Source organism: Callorhinus ursinus, unplaced genomic scaffold (genome assembly GCF_003265705.2).
Source record: "Callorhinus ursinus isolate GAN/ISIS: 27379988/994484 unplaced genomic scaffold, GSC_fseal_2.0 scaffold1, whole genome shotgun sequence".
In the NCBI taxonomy this organism is placed as follows: domain Eukaryota; kingdom Metazoa; phylum Chordata; class Mammalia; order Carnivora; family Otariidae; genus Callorhinus; species Callorhinus ursinus.
The window spans coordinates 53,542,096-53,557,163 of NW_027397063.1; positions in this window are offsets into that span (position 1 = coordinate 53,542,096).

A 15,068-nucleotide genomic window follows, 5' to 3' on the forward strand; every position below is an offset into this window, starting at 1 on the left:
CTGAATATTAACCAAAGTGGTAACACTATGTGTCAGTTTCTACAGACTATAGAAAACACACTCAGGCATACACTCTATAAAGTGGATTATTTGTATCTCAGAATACGTTCTATACAATGAGATATTGTAACAGAGTATTCGGGATCCTAGGGCTAGGTTTTTGACATTTTTCAGTGTAGGTACATAATAATATAATTGTCACCATCACTAGTCCTTACAGATCCCATGCTAAGGACTTTATATAAATTATCTTGTGTGATCCTTACCTATATACAGGCATTATTTTTTAAGTTTTTATTTTAATTCGTTAACATACAGTGTTATATTAGTTTCCAGTGTACAATATTGTAAGTCGACAGTTCCATACATCACCCTTTGCTCATCACAAGTGCGCTCCTTAATCCCCAGCACCTATTTAATGCATCCCCCACTCTAAATAAGTATCATTATTTCTACTTTACAGATGAAGCAATTGAGGCCTTGGCTATATACACGTGCCCAAAGTCATGTGGTTTGTACATGCTAGAACTGGAATTTGAACCCAGGTCCGCCTGACCAGGTTTTATGCATCTTTCTAGTCCCTGGGAGCTTTTTTGCACAAAATAGGTGTTCAAAAAGTTCTGTTTTTGAAAGGCAACAAAATGCTATACTGTGAAATAAAGTCCTTTAAAGCTTAGCAGCCAGACTGAAAGAGCTGTTAAAACAGAATCCCTTGTGATTAAGCCTATATAGATTTGTGAATGACCCTGAAGTAGCTTTGCAGAAACTGCACCGGACACACAGCAGTCGAATTCTGAAGGGGTTTTGAACACATTTTTATTTCTACAGAAGAGGAAATAGAATTCTTAGTCATATTCATCTAATAATGCAATCCCAGTATTTCCTCTACTGAGATTTTAGGGGGGGAAAGAATAATGAAAGTGTCACAGATACCCCTGTACAAGACTTCCAGGCTTTGACCAAAATGAAATGACATTGTTTAATAAGGGAACTGGGATGCCAAATGCTGTAGACTCCATGTACAGTGCTCCCAAGCCAGAGCATGCTTTCAGAAGACATCCAGCTCAACAATTTTAGTACTCCCATCACTGTCACCAGCTTAACACATGCATACACACACACACACACACACACACACACACAACCTGCTGTGGAAATTTTCTATATATATAGAAATATATATATATTTATTTATAAAGGAATTCACTGTTTCTCCTATATTTTTGCTTTTCAAAGTGTGATCTACAGACCAGCAGTATCAGCATCACCGGTAGCTTATTAGAAATGAGGACGCCCAGTCCCTAACCCAAATCTAGTGAATCAGAATCTGCTTTTTAACAGGATTCCCTGGTAACTCGCACAGTCAGTCAAGTTTGGAAAGCAGTGGTTTATAGTGGGATCTGGCAAGGTTCTTCCTGCGGGTACTAAAGTAGATTGTGATGAACTACTAATAGGAAGATCTACATGACTGTAGATCAATCAAATCAACTACTTGATTTTGTGGCTACTCTGCAGTCTAGGTGAATGAGAGACTGAGCTAGGGCTCTGTAACTTTTTTCCATACACTGCCGCAATGCAAGTACAAAGAAATTTTGGTAGTGATGGTGGGTTCACAATGACGCTCAAGTCTCCATTTTGTGTCATTAAATTGTATTCATTGCTTTCTTTTTTCTCTTTTAAGATTTTATTTATCCATCTGAGACAGAGAGAGAAGGAGAGTAAGTACAAGCAGCAGGGGTGGGGAGAGAGGGAGAGGGAGAAGCAGACTCCCTGCTGAGCAAGGAGCCAGACATGGGGGCTCGATCCCAGGACCACGAGATCACGACCTGAGCTGAAGGCAGACGCTTAACCAATTGAGCCACCAGGCACCCCCACTGCATTCTTTAAGATGCTCAGTCGTGGGGTGCCTGCGTGGCTTCTTGGGGTGCCTGCGTGGCTCAGTCAGTTAAGTGTCAGACTCTTGATTTTGGCTCAGGTCATGATCTCAGGGTTGTGAGATCGAGCCCTGCACTGGGCTCTGCACTGGTCATGGAGCCTGCTTAAGATTCTCTCTCTCCCTCTCCCTCTGCCCTCCCCCCTTCTAAAAAAAACAACAATGAAAAAGATGCTCACCTTCTCTAGGAAGGTATTTCTGATTCAACCTCCAATCTTTTTTTTTTTTTTTTTTTTTTTTTTACTTATTTGAGAGAGAGAGAGATGAGAGAGAGCATGAGTGGGGAGGAGAGGGAGAAGGAGGTCCCTCGCTGAGCAAGGAACCTGATGCAGGGCTTGATCTCAGGACCCTGGGATCATGACCTGAGAGAAAGGCAGATGCTTAACCCACTGAGCCACTCAGGTGCCCCTCAATCTCCATTCTAAAGACTTTTGCATGTCTACATCTAAGCACCAATTTATTCAAGCTATAGTGTTACAGTATGCTTATATAGTTTCTATTGCTTTGTATTTATCTCCTCAACATGATAGAAGCCTTCAAAGTCAGGAGCATTGTAATCTACCTTTATTTAGTCCCAAAAGGGGAAGAGAAGTGGCCTGAAGAAAAATAGGTATTAAAAGAGAATTTAGAACCGAGTCTACATTGGCCATCATTTCTTGGTGCTTGTTTTTGGTTTTCCTTAAAAAAAAAAAAAAAAAAAAAAGTATTCTTGGATTGCCCATAATTACATGAGGATTCCTAACTTTTGCTCCTGATGGAAAATAAAACCGTGAGAGGTGGTGTCATGGTGGAAAATGGAAAAGAAGCAATACTCTGTTCCACTGAGCGGGGGCTCCTCACATCAGTGCTCGAGCCTGGTTTGTGGACATGACCACAGCTGTACAAATCCTGGAGCGGCGAGTGGGGACTGGGAGCTGTGTTTGCTTCCCTTGGCTTTTGTTTCATTTAGGTACCCACCTTACGAGATTCACTGCATAATGCTAGGAGCAGAGATAAGACACTCAAAGTGGAATTCACTCAGAACCACAGCATTTCTCATTTTTAGGTCACAACTGAAATTGGGTTTTAATGTGAAATTTGCCTTAGGCTCAGCAGATGGTTCCCAAACATCACAGGCATCAGTTTGCCTTCTGTACATTGATGTGGTTGTAACGGAGTATGAAACTGCAAGGGAACTCATATACTGGCCAAATCTGCCCTTCTCTCCTGTTCCTCCGTATTTTCTATTTATATCATTTGCTGCTGCAAGGCACACCTTGCTGCAGTCAGCCCATGCCAATCATACATGTTTATAGTAAGAGATGAGTGTGGGTGGGAAGAGAAGAGGGAAACATTTCTATGCTAGACTTAGTGGGCTCAGATCATATGTTGATTTTTCTCCTTCTTTTAAAAAAATTCCCTTCAAAATTTGGGGTGAAAAGGTAAGCACACTGGATAGTGGATTTATTTACTCTGATGCTATCTCTGATAATTCTCATCTTTAAATCATCCTGTGGCTGTGCTTCCAACCTTTCTGGACATCAATATTAATGTTCCCAGCTCCTGGCAGTAGCTGGCAGAGGTAGCATTTCATAATTCAGATGTAAAAATTAAAAGCCAAGTGCTAGAGGGTGTACAAAGTAGCAGAATGCATCCATTCAATTGCTGATTGAAAGCCCTTCAGAAAGCCAGCCTTTCTCACCTCCCCCTTAGCAAGGAAATGCAAAGTTACCAGGTAAATAATGGTGGCCCAAAAATTCACTCTCCCTCCTTACTGAAGAAAAGCAAAAATAGAACTGTAAGGGCACAGGATAGTTCCAGAAATATTTTCTCTTTGAGGATCTTCAATCAGATCTTCAATCGGTACACAAGGGGAGGGACCTCTGGCCAGTCTCCCCACCACCACCAAGATAACACCTGACCAGCACAGGGTCTGAGAGTCAAAGGTGCTCTAGTCATCAGGGAGCTGACATCATCAGGTGCCCTAGCAATTTGCTTCTCATTCCTGTTGGTAGAGAACTCCATTGAGAAAGGCCCCATGATCCCCTTCATTAGTCACCTACACCAGGGTGTTCTTTTTTGTCAAGAAGCTGTCCCTTAATGTTCTTATATTGTAGGGAACCTAGATCCTCAATTCTCGGCAGAGAGAAAGACTGGCTCATCATTATTCTCTTCATATTAATCTTTTTTTTTCCCTTCCAAAACAAGTAGGTCCCCAAATTTCAAATATTCAGGAACTTCAGAGAGAGTATAAGAATGATCTTAACTAATTATAAATTAAAATAAATGATTATTAAAGTAAAATAATTAAAACAGGCACTTCACAAATTCAACACTATTAAGTCCATCCAAAGAAATAAAACTACTTTTGCTTTAACACCATATCTTACTAGAGGTGTCTCCTTCTACCAGCTATCTGATAGTATTTTAGTGTTGGAACAAATAATAGTAGCAGAAAAAAGTTATTCTCCACCATCTCCTTTGTCTCTCCTAGTGTTTTTGTTTGTTCTACTTTATTTTTTGTCATTGTTTTGCTTTGTTTTGTTTTGTTATTGTTTTGTTTTGTTTTTTACTATTTGGCAATGTCTGGTAAAGAACAAAAAGTGGCCTCTTTTCAATTCTGGCCATGTCTCTATTTTCTTGGCCACTTCTTTTCATGATTTAAGATGGCCTACTTCAAAAACACAGCCGTTTTCTATAGCAACTCTATGCCAATGTTCATAGTGAAATATTTATTAAAGAATTGATTCTGTGAGGAATTTCATACTTACTTATAAAGCTCCATTTAAAATGAGGCTTCTTCTAAAAAGGATATGCCAGGACAGGTGTTTCCATGATGTTTTTTGTTTTGTTTTCATGAATCCTAAAATAGGTAAGTGCCTCTTGCTTACTACTCATGTTATTCTAGTAATTTCTGTCCTAATCATTACTAAAGTGCTAAAGGACCAAAGCATGCATTGTGTCTTAAAAGAGTTTATCTCTCCTTTGTCTTCTGTTTCATTTTCTTTTTAAAAACATACTGAAAATGTGATTCCATTAACTCCAGGGCCTTAAGCAACTTACCTGCTAGGCACTAAACAAGGACAGAATACAGACTAATTTTCATAACTTGCAACAATTTCAGAGACTGAAAAATAAAAAGTTAAAAAAACCCACAACAACAACAACATGAAAACAGGCTGTCCGTCATCAGCCTGTTGCGGAGAATGTTATTACATGTTAGTTGCCTCATTTTTAGCATGGTGGGTTTCTCAGTTAAAGGAACTGTTTCTGGGCTGCCGAGGTGGCTCAGTCTGTTAACCATCTGACTCTTGATTTCTGCTCAGGTCATGATCTCAGGCTCCTGGGATTGAGCCCCACATCAGGCTCCACACTGGGTGGGGGGGTGTCTGCTTAGGGATTTCTCTCCCTCTCCCTTTGCCCCTCCCTCTGCTCATGCCCTCTCTCTCTCAAATAATTAAATACATCTTTAAAAAAAAAAAAGGATCTTTTTCTACCCTGACTTTTCATCCTGTCATGAGTGAGAAGCCAGGGATCCAGGAAGCTTACAGTAGCCACAGGCAGTATTTGTGCTGCCCAAACTCAGACCAGGAGGCTGACTCGGTGAAGCACTGGAAATACCTATTTGGTTCAAAGAGTAAAAGAGATGTCCCTGGTTAGGAGGAAGTCTATAAAACAAGACGGACAAGAGATTTTTATAAAGCACGGCAAAATAAAATGGAGGATGGGTTGGGGTGGGAGAGAGACAAGGAGAGTGTGCGTTCAAACTTAGATTTAGATTTTATGTGAGGACAGCTCAATATGCCTGCAGAGATGAAACCTTTTATTCTTTTTGCAAAGGACAATAAAAGCTCCGGACTTCAAACACCCTGTGAAATGCTCCTGCCACATCTCCGATGCTGGCCTCTTTCCATCACTCTCAGGGCCCCATCTGATGCAGCTTCGGTCCTCGGGCACCGCAACAGATTGCTCACCACCCTCGCGCTCTGCGATATGTGAAGGCAGAGGAGAGGAATGCGGGTGACTCTTGCAGAGGTGAAGAGGAGGGGAAAATAACAAGGCCATGCTTACTGGGATTCGCTTGGACATGTGCAGTTTCTCTTTCCTTTGTTTGATGGCTTTGGGAGGGGTGATGGTTTTAAATAATGTGAACAGCACCATTCTCATTATTCAATTAGCTTGCTAAACTTTGCCCCAATTTCATGGTATTAAGTATCAACATGAAATAGGAAAGGCAGTGTCTAGCTTTGTTTTGCTCCAGCGGGCACAGTTTACTTCCACAATGATGAAAGGCTGTGGGAATGTACTAGTCTCCTGAGTTTGCTTGGTTAAATAATGTTCCCCTGACCTTCCCTGCAAGCGTCAAAGAGCACAACAGGCAGCTGCCCCATCAGGGACCTGTTCGGTCGTGTGGCCATTGCTCTTCGGGCACACCACCCTCTTCCCCTCTGCCTCCCGAAGGTGCACTCCACTGCCATCAGAGTCCTGCTGCAACTGGAGTTAAAGAGTTTTCTGTGCTTCTGTGTAATTTGGGGGCAGTTTCATCATGGAAACAGCAGGAAGACTGGCAAAAAGATGTCATCAATTTCCTCCCTGTGATGGGATTACATAAATGGAAGTGAACCCCAGTGATAGAGCTAGGCCTTCAAAATATGGGCACCGTGTCCTCTGTCAAGCAGTCTAATTGTGAGGTCCATAAGGAAGTGTATCAGAATTTGCATTAAAATCCAGTGGAAACAGTTATGGGTTCTAGAAAGAGTGTGTCATGTCCGAGAGAGAAGGTAAGAGCAACTGGCTTGCCAAGATCTAGGTCTTTGCCCATGGTTGGGATAACTCAGAGTAAGTTTTCATCATAACAAAGGACTAGATGAACTCTTTGAGCTGACTGGAGTTTGCTTTCACTGTTGTTTGATATAATTGTAATTCCAAGCATGGCTCAAGTCAAAATAGAGCACTGAATTCTTCACAAATTATGCATTAACTCAGCAGGGAAGCTGTAGAACATAAGGTTCCAGAGCCAAGAAGAATTGACCTCAAATCCCAGCCTCAACATTTATAAACTTGATGACTTTGGACATGTTACTTAACTTCTTAGTCTGTTTTCTTTTCTATAAATGGGAATGAAAATTATCATTCCTGTGAAGGTTATTGTGAGGACCAAGTGATATAATGCCTAATAAGCCACCTCATGGTTCTTTGACATTTAGGAACTGCTCAATAAATAGTAGTTGAAATTAGCTAAAAGATGTCTCATATTTTTAGTATTCAGCCAACATCCCTAAAAGCTATAGCTAAAAATCTGCCTTAAACCCTATCATTTTATTTCAATATTGAACAAAAAATGAAGAGGTGGAAAACTATGTCAATAATAATTTCTTATAAAGACATTTACTCACTGTGGAACTTGATTCTTGATGTTTTTCACTGGAGAACAATGAGTCTGACCTCAACTATCCATCCAGCAACTCTGTACTGAGAACTTACCACTTACAAGACAAACTGATAGGATCCCTTCTCCTGTGTGCTCACCCGTTCTAAGCATTAGACATATTACATAAAGAATAGGACCCACATTCTGAAACTCTCCATGTGTACCAGAATGTAGCTACCTGGAAGCGACCATCTCACTTTGATTCCTGGGATGTCCAGAAAAAGCAATGTATATATTTTCATAAGATAAACAACATTAGAAATATCAAATATTTATGCTAGTACAACATACATACATTTATACAATTCCAATTATAAAAGCCATGCTATAACAAATTCTGCCCAATACTTTCTAACTGTTCACTATAGTTTACAGAACTTTGCAAAAGAATAAAATTATTAGTATAACAGTTTTTACATTGGGCTTTTCATAGTACTCAGATTTCAGTAGGGGTGACTTGGACACTGGAACTGAGCAGAGGAGGCGTGTGTCCCTCATCTCCATTCAAAGTACCTCCTCCTCTTTTATCTGTTTTCTCTAAGTAGGTTCTGATTAAACTGTCTACAAAAGGGAGCTTTCTGCTAATAAAAATCAGTTAAACAAATAAACATTTTGAAAACCACAGCACTAAGAAAGTTCAGTCCAGTGACTTCCTTAACATTTCCAAAGCTTACCTGTCACACGAAATTTACAGCAGCTTAATGTTTTAACATTGTGTCAAGGACTACTCCAAAGTTAATGCTAAATCCTATCCAGTCTATAGCATAGACTTTCTCTCCTTCTTCTGCTGTAGGAAACTTCTTATTTGTGTATTCTGGACAGGGGCAAAGAATTGGCCATCTTGTAGAGGCCTACACTGTACTTTAAGACAGATCACTAATTCTATGTATGTGGGCATGTGTGTGTGTTTGCAGGTTTAGAGGAAAGGGTAAAATTTAGGTATTAAAAATTACATGTAGGGATGCCTGCGTGGCTCAGTCGGTTAGGCATCTGCCTTCAGCTCAGGTTATGATCCCAGGGTCCTGGGATCGAGTCCCACATCAGGCTCCTCGCTCAGCGGGGAGTCTGCTTCTTTCTCTGACTGCTCTGCCTGCCACTCCCCCTGCTTGTGCTCTCTCTCTCTCTCTGACAAATAAATAAATAAAATCTTAAAAAAAATTACATGTAAAAAAATGATATGTATTACATAAAGTTTGGTGGGTTTTTTTTTTTTTTGCTTTAATTTTCTTTTAGCTTGATTTGATCTTCATAATGACTCCTTTTAAATACCAACTTTCCCAGACGCTGTTGTGAAGATCCAAGCACAAATTCTTTTTGATCACTTCTTTCTGTGCTTCAAGAATTCACTAATTCATTCTTCCAACCATTCAGTAAACTTTGCTGAATTCTCACCATGTTCTAGAGAATGTGGAAGGATGAAAATAATAGAGCTGTGATAATCCAAACAGGTATGCTCGGTACAGACTTGCACGGAGGAGGCAGCATGTAGAATCAATGGGCTTTGGGATCAGAATGGCTGTGGGATGTGTCCCATTTCAGTGTTTACCAATCCTGTGAGCTTGAGTAACTGATTTATTCTCACTGAGTCTCTGTTTCCTCAACTGTGAAACAGGGCTTCCCAATAGCCTCCTTCTGATAATTAGGCATAGAAATACATGTTCAGAAACTAGCCCATTACCTAGCAGAAAATAATTACTCAATATGTGGTAAGAAGTATTTTTTTCTTTGAAAGGTACCTCAAGGTCATGAAATATAACCACATCTCTGCCCCCTGGAGGAGTACTTGGGTGGCAGTGCATTTGTGAAAGCCACGTATTTGGCAAAAGGCCCCCAAGCAGCCTCCACTGTTCTCAACTTCTCAGAAAAAAATTGTGCTCTCTCCAAGCATTTACTAAATTAGCAGAATTCTAACTTGGTTTAGAAACATATTTACTTAGCGTAAATTGGCCTTTTATTTTGGAAGTGAATGCCATGCGAACCCAGGTGTAAAACAGGAGAGAGCTCCCAAATACCCTACAAACATGCTCTCTAAAAATGATAATATGAAAGATTAATCTACACTGATACTTTTCCCAGTATAGGAGCCATTCCCTGGGAGTGACTCAGGAGGTTTAGCCTAGCATCAAACAGGATAACAGCTAACAGAGCGAAGCAATAATGACTAAATGGTACCCTGAGTTATTAATGCAATTTCTAAAAAGGCCTATTATGAGAATACAGCTATCAAACAAAGCAAATTTGGCTTCAGAATACTTTGCACATACTGCATGTCTTTAATACTTGAGGCTTAAAAAGCTGTGAATGCATTTGGCTTAGTATTTGGGCTTTTCTGGTATATTAGTTTTCTATTATTGCTATAACAAATTATTGCAAACTTGGTGGCTTAATACAACACACATTTATTATCTTGGGATTCTGCAAGTCAGAAGCTTAACATGGGTCTGACTGGGTTCAAATGAAGCTGTTGATAGGGCTGCAGTCCTTAATGGGAACTCTAGGGAAAGTCCTTGTCCCTGACTTTTTTAACCTCTAAATGTTGTCCTCATTCCTTGGCTCCTGGTCCCCCTGCTGCACCTTCAAAGCCAGCAATGTTATATAACTCTGATGCTTCTCCTTTTGTCCACCCTCCTCTGACTGTAGCCAGGAAAGGTTCTCCCTTTTTAGGGACTCATGTGGTTAGACTGGGCCCACCTGGATAATCTAAGATAACCATTCTATCTCAAGATTTTGAACTTAAGTTACATCTGTAAAGTCCCTTTTGCCATTTAATGTAACATATTCACAAATTCTAAAGTTTAGGACATAGACATCTTTAGGAGGTCATTATTCTGCCTCCCTCATATGGCATTGGGTGGGTGGGCTATTACCGACACTGTTAAAACTGGCTGTAGGTCTTCTGAATGCTCTGTTATGTAGCCATTAAGAAAGATCTGAACTCTTCAGAAAGCTCTTCCACTCCATATGCCCTCTTAAACTTTTCTCCATCTGTAGAGTGAACCAGTGGGACTAAATGATCACTGGGTGCCCTTCTAGTTTCAAAGGCTGGGAAGCCTCAAGGCCATATGGACTAAACTTTATGTACTGCTCTTTGATAAATTTGGAAGATTCAGATTTCAAGGCAAATGGAAGATTCAGAAAGGATGAAACAGGAAAAGAACAAAAAAGGTACTATCTAGACCACATGAATTACCTAATTACATGATCTCTGCACTGGCCAGTCCCCACATGCAGAATTGTGTTCCGATGGCACTGCTTTTTAATTTTTTTTAAATTATTTTAGAGAGAGAGATCGAGGGCATGTGAGCCAGGGGAGGGGCAGAGGGAGAGGGAGAGAATCTCAAGCAGACTCCAAGCTGAGGTTAAAGCCCAACAGGGGGCTTGACCTCATGACCCAAGATCATGACCTGAGCCAAAACCAAGAGTTGGAGGCTTAACTGACTGAGCCACCCAGGCACCCCAGGCACTGCTGTTTCTTAAAGGAGTGACTGACACCTTGAAGTGAGTCTAGAGAACAGTAATCAGGAATGTGAGAGTCTTCCCAATTTGAAATATAGTGGAAGTAACAACGAAACTTTACTTCAGGGAACAGAAAATTGGAGAATGGGATAGGGAAGGGGATATGAAACTGTCTTTAAATATTTGTCCTTATTGAATAAAAGTGAATCTTAATTAGATATAGCTCCAGAGAACCAAGGGTAGATTAATGAGTGGAAGGTACAGGAATTTAATATGAGAAGATACTTTCCAAGAACTTGAGCAAAATGGAAGTAGCTACTTGTGGGGCAATTAGTTCTGTATGATTAGTCTATGTGACTGTGAGCTAGAGATAACTGGAAAGGCAGTTCCTCCATTTGATGGGAGGTTTACACAGTGGTCTTAGAGATTATCCCAACCACTAAACCTCTAGAAATGTTATGAATCTGATTACCACAGAGATAGCATTTACATTTCCTTGTTAAAAGAAAAAAAGATAATTATAGAGAATGTGTGATTTAAGTTATACCCAAAGAAGAATTTCCATTAAGCAAGAGTAGACGGGTTTATAGATATGCAAGCAAAAAAGTTCCTGATACTTTTAAAAAAGAGTTGTCATTACATTATTCTTAGGATTAAGAGGTAGACTAGAGCCTTGACTTTGAAACTGCATCAGTGGGATCCTAGTGTCCTCCTGAGTGAGTCAGTTGCTGCTAGGTATGAAGAGAAAAAGTATGCGTAAGGGCAAAGCAGAGGCGTTAAGAGCCTACCGTTGCCCACATCCTGCTTTAAACCAGAGAACCTCCCTTTAGGGCTCTGCATAGAGTTTCCATTATGGAATAAGGAAAGTTCAAATACTTAAAAAAAACAAAACAAAACAAACAAACTACTGGTCTAGAGGAATATTCAAATACAGAAGTAGAGGATTTGAAATGAAACAAATCTAAACTCCATCTTCCGGTAGTTCAGAGGTTTATTTATAAGACTGATAGTTTTTCAACTTATGTAAATATATATACATTATGTCTTGATATTCCACCACTAAGGCATAGCTTTGTGGCATGGCCTGATAGAGATGAACACATACATTTTTGACGTTTAAACCATTATCATACTTATTTCAAGAAGCTCCATAGACATGTCTTGTGGAACCCTGAGGCTTCATGCAACTTACATAAACATTCCCTGCTACTGAATATACTGCTTTTAACTAAATTTATTTGAACGATTCCTATGTGTATGGTAGCCAAGAAAACCAAACTTTTGAAACTTTTTAAAATAAAAAATTTCTCAGAAGATAAATGACAAACCAGAGGGAAAAAAAATAATTGCAATTCATCACAAAAGGTTAATCTCTCTAATAATAAAGGGCCCCAAGACATTGATAAGAAAAAGACTCACAACCCAACAGAAAAATGGGCCACATATACAGAAATAAAAAGGAAGTTTAAATCATATTTAAATATTAAAATGTGCCAAACCTCACGCCTATCAAACTGGCAAAATCCAAAGGTTTGATAATGGTACTTTGGTGAGGCTATAGAAATAGACATCCCCATACATTCCTGAATGTTCTACCATTGAGGGCTACTTGATAATACTTATCAAAATTATAAAAGAATATACTCTTTGATACAGCAATCTTAGCGGAGAGGATTTATCCTACAGATATTTATGCATATACAAAAACACTTTGTATGAGGTCATTCAATACACTGCTGTTTAAAATAACACAAAATTGTTAACAGCCTAAATGGACTAGCTAAGTAAACTATGGAAATCCATATAGCTATATGAAATAATAAATAATACATAGCTGTAAAGATGAAGGCTGTAGTTTTACATGCATTGATGTGAGATCTCTAGAAAATCAGATAAAAAAGCAAAATGTAAATCACTGTGCAGAATAGCAGAATATTCAATTTTTTATGTAAAATGTATCAAATAATATGTATTCATGTTTATTTTTGTATACACCAAGAAAATTTAAAATTATACATACATATACAAACTAACAGAAATTGTGATTGGGTAAAGACAACTAGACAGGTGGGACAGGGATGGAAAGGAAGTTATTTTATTGTACTTTAATTTTCTCTAATCACATGAATCTCTAATCTCTAATCACCTTTTCAAAAATAAATGTAAAAAAATTCATTAAATGAGCAGCTTCTGATAAGCTGAAAAGATTCACATCAACAACTATTTCCTTTTTTCTAACGTAGCCTATTTCTTTAAAAAAAAGCTGGAAAACAACAAGCTTGTTATATTAAAAATAATAAAACCATAAATCCATGTAGGTAGATAAGTTAGATATATCAACCTGTCCAGTAAATGTGGATAAAATGAGCAATTATTTATTTAATTCTGAATTTTCAGGTAATCAAAGAAAAAGTGAAAAAAATATCAAGTTACACAATTCTTACCATCTGGTAAAGCATAGCCTATCATATTTTTCATACTCTACTACAATTTTTATAGCCCACTAGATTTTCTAGAGATGGAAACATTATTTTTATAAAATTTTAAGAAAGCCCTTCTTCATCTTTGAAAAATGATCCTACAGTAATTTCAGCAATCATTCTACAGAATATGCAGAAGCACAGTTCATATTAAATAAATATTAAGCTATTTTGATTAAGTCTCACTATGAGCCAGGTAGTGTTAAGTATTTTTCCTAAATTGTATCTGTACAACAACAAGGCACTTAATATCCCCTTTACGCAAATGAAGAAACCAAAGCTTAATAGTTTGGTAATTTGACCAAAGGTACACAGCTCTTAAATGAAGGAGATGAGAGCTGAATTGACAGTGGGAATCCAGAGGCAATGCTCCTGACCACCACACACCAGTGCCACTACTGGTCCAGCAATAAAAACCAAGGGTAGCCTATTTAAGAGGTAATTCAGGAAAGTCTGGTTTCGAGGAAACAGAGGTCAAGGTGAGAAACTTTCTCATGAGCCCATTCAGGCTTGGACTTTGCATTTAAAAAAGTTTTCCAAGTAATTTGATACAGCTGGAGCGAAGTCCAATGTTGCAAACAGTTGCCTCAGACTTTCTTCTGTGAATATGATATCACTCAACTAGAGTTTTGAAAGGTGGGAAATAGCAGTCACTTGGCGGACACACTCTCACCAGAGCATGGAGTACTGCTCTTCTCTGTTGCTGAAGAGAGGGGGAGCCATATGCTTTGGCTACCACACTTTCTGTTGGCAAGGTCAACATTCTATTTTTAAAAGTTGTGAAGGTGGACTTCATTCAGCTGGAGGGTCATCTCAACAACTGTTCGCCTCTGCAGCCCTAGTCCCATGATAGATTTGTGTGGCCTACCGAAGACACAGTCTTTGCCCTTGAGAAGGTGTACAGTTGTCAATTTGGGCGGATGAGATTTACATATTTTGAAACAGTTCAAGAACCATAAAAGGCAGTGCATAATCAAGGGTCAGATTGTGTGGTATGGCTCAGTCACTTATGAGAAATCAGGGAAGGAATAAGATGAAGCACAGTAAGAAAAGTCTTTATAAAGTAATGGGTCTTGAGTTAGCCCTCAAGGTTAATAGAGGAAAAAGGAGGTCACTTTTAGGGGGTAAAATAAGAAACAGAGAAAAAAGTGAGGGACAAAAGTGGTATTTTCAGGGAACAGTTAGGGAGCCAGCATACTACTTATATTAATTTGTTCGTTCATGCATTCTTTTACTCTCATTCTGATAATCTGTCATATGCATACACTCTGTTAAGCACTTGGAATACAAAGAAGAGTAAAACAAGATCTTCATCCTTATCATCTGAAGATAGAGTTTACTTTTAGCTGGGGCAGGATTTATGTATGTTGAGAATGGGGATGACATTTATCTTAGGAGCAATAATGGTAGCAAAAGTAGAAGAGCTCTCAATATGAATGAGGAATAGTGAATGTGGAAAGAAATATAGACGGTATCTGATGAAAGAAACCTAGGAGATAAAACTGGAAAGGTATTTATTTAGAGGTTGTGTATAATCACAGACACTATAACTCAGACATTATAATGTATATTGAGAAACATAAAAAAAGCAAAGAACAGAAACCAAAATTCAGTAAAAATGATTGGGAAATCCTTTTGGTATGGAGGTAACTAAAGGAACAACTAAAAATGATTTTAAAGATTAAACTAGAGACTATAAGGAATAAAATAAGGGATAAAGCGAGGTCAGGGAAAATGTCCAGGTGGCATCAAGGAGCACGGGGACTAATGTCCTGGTAGGTGGACTAAA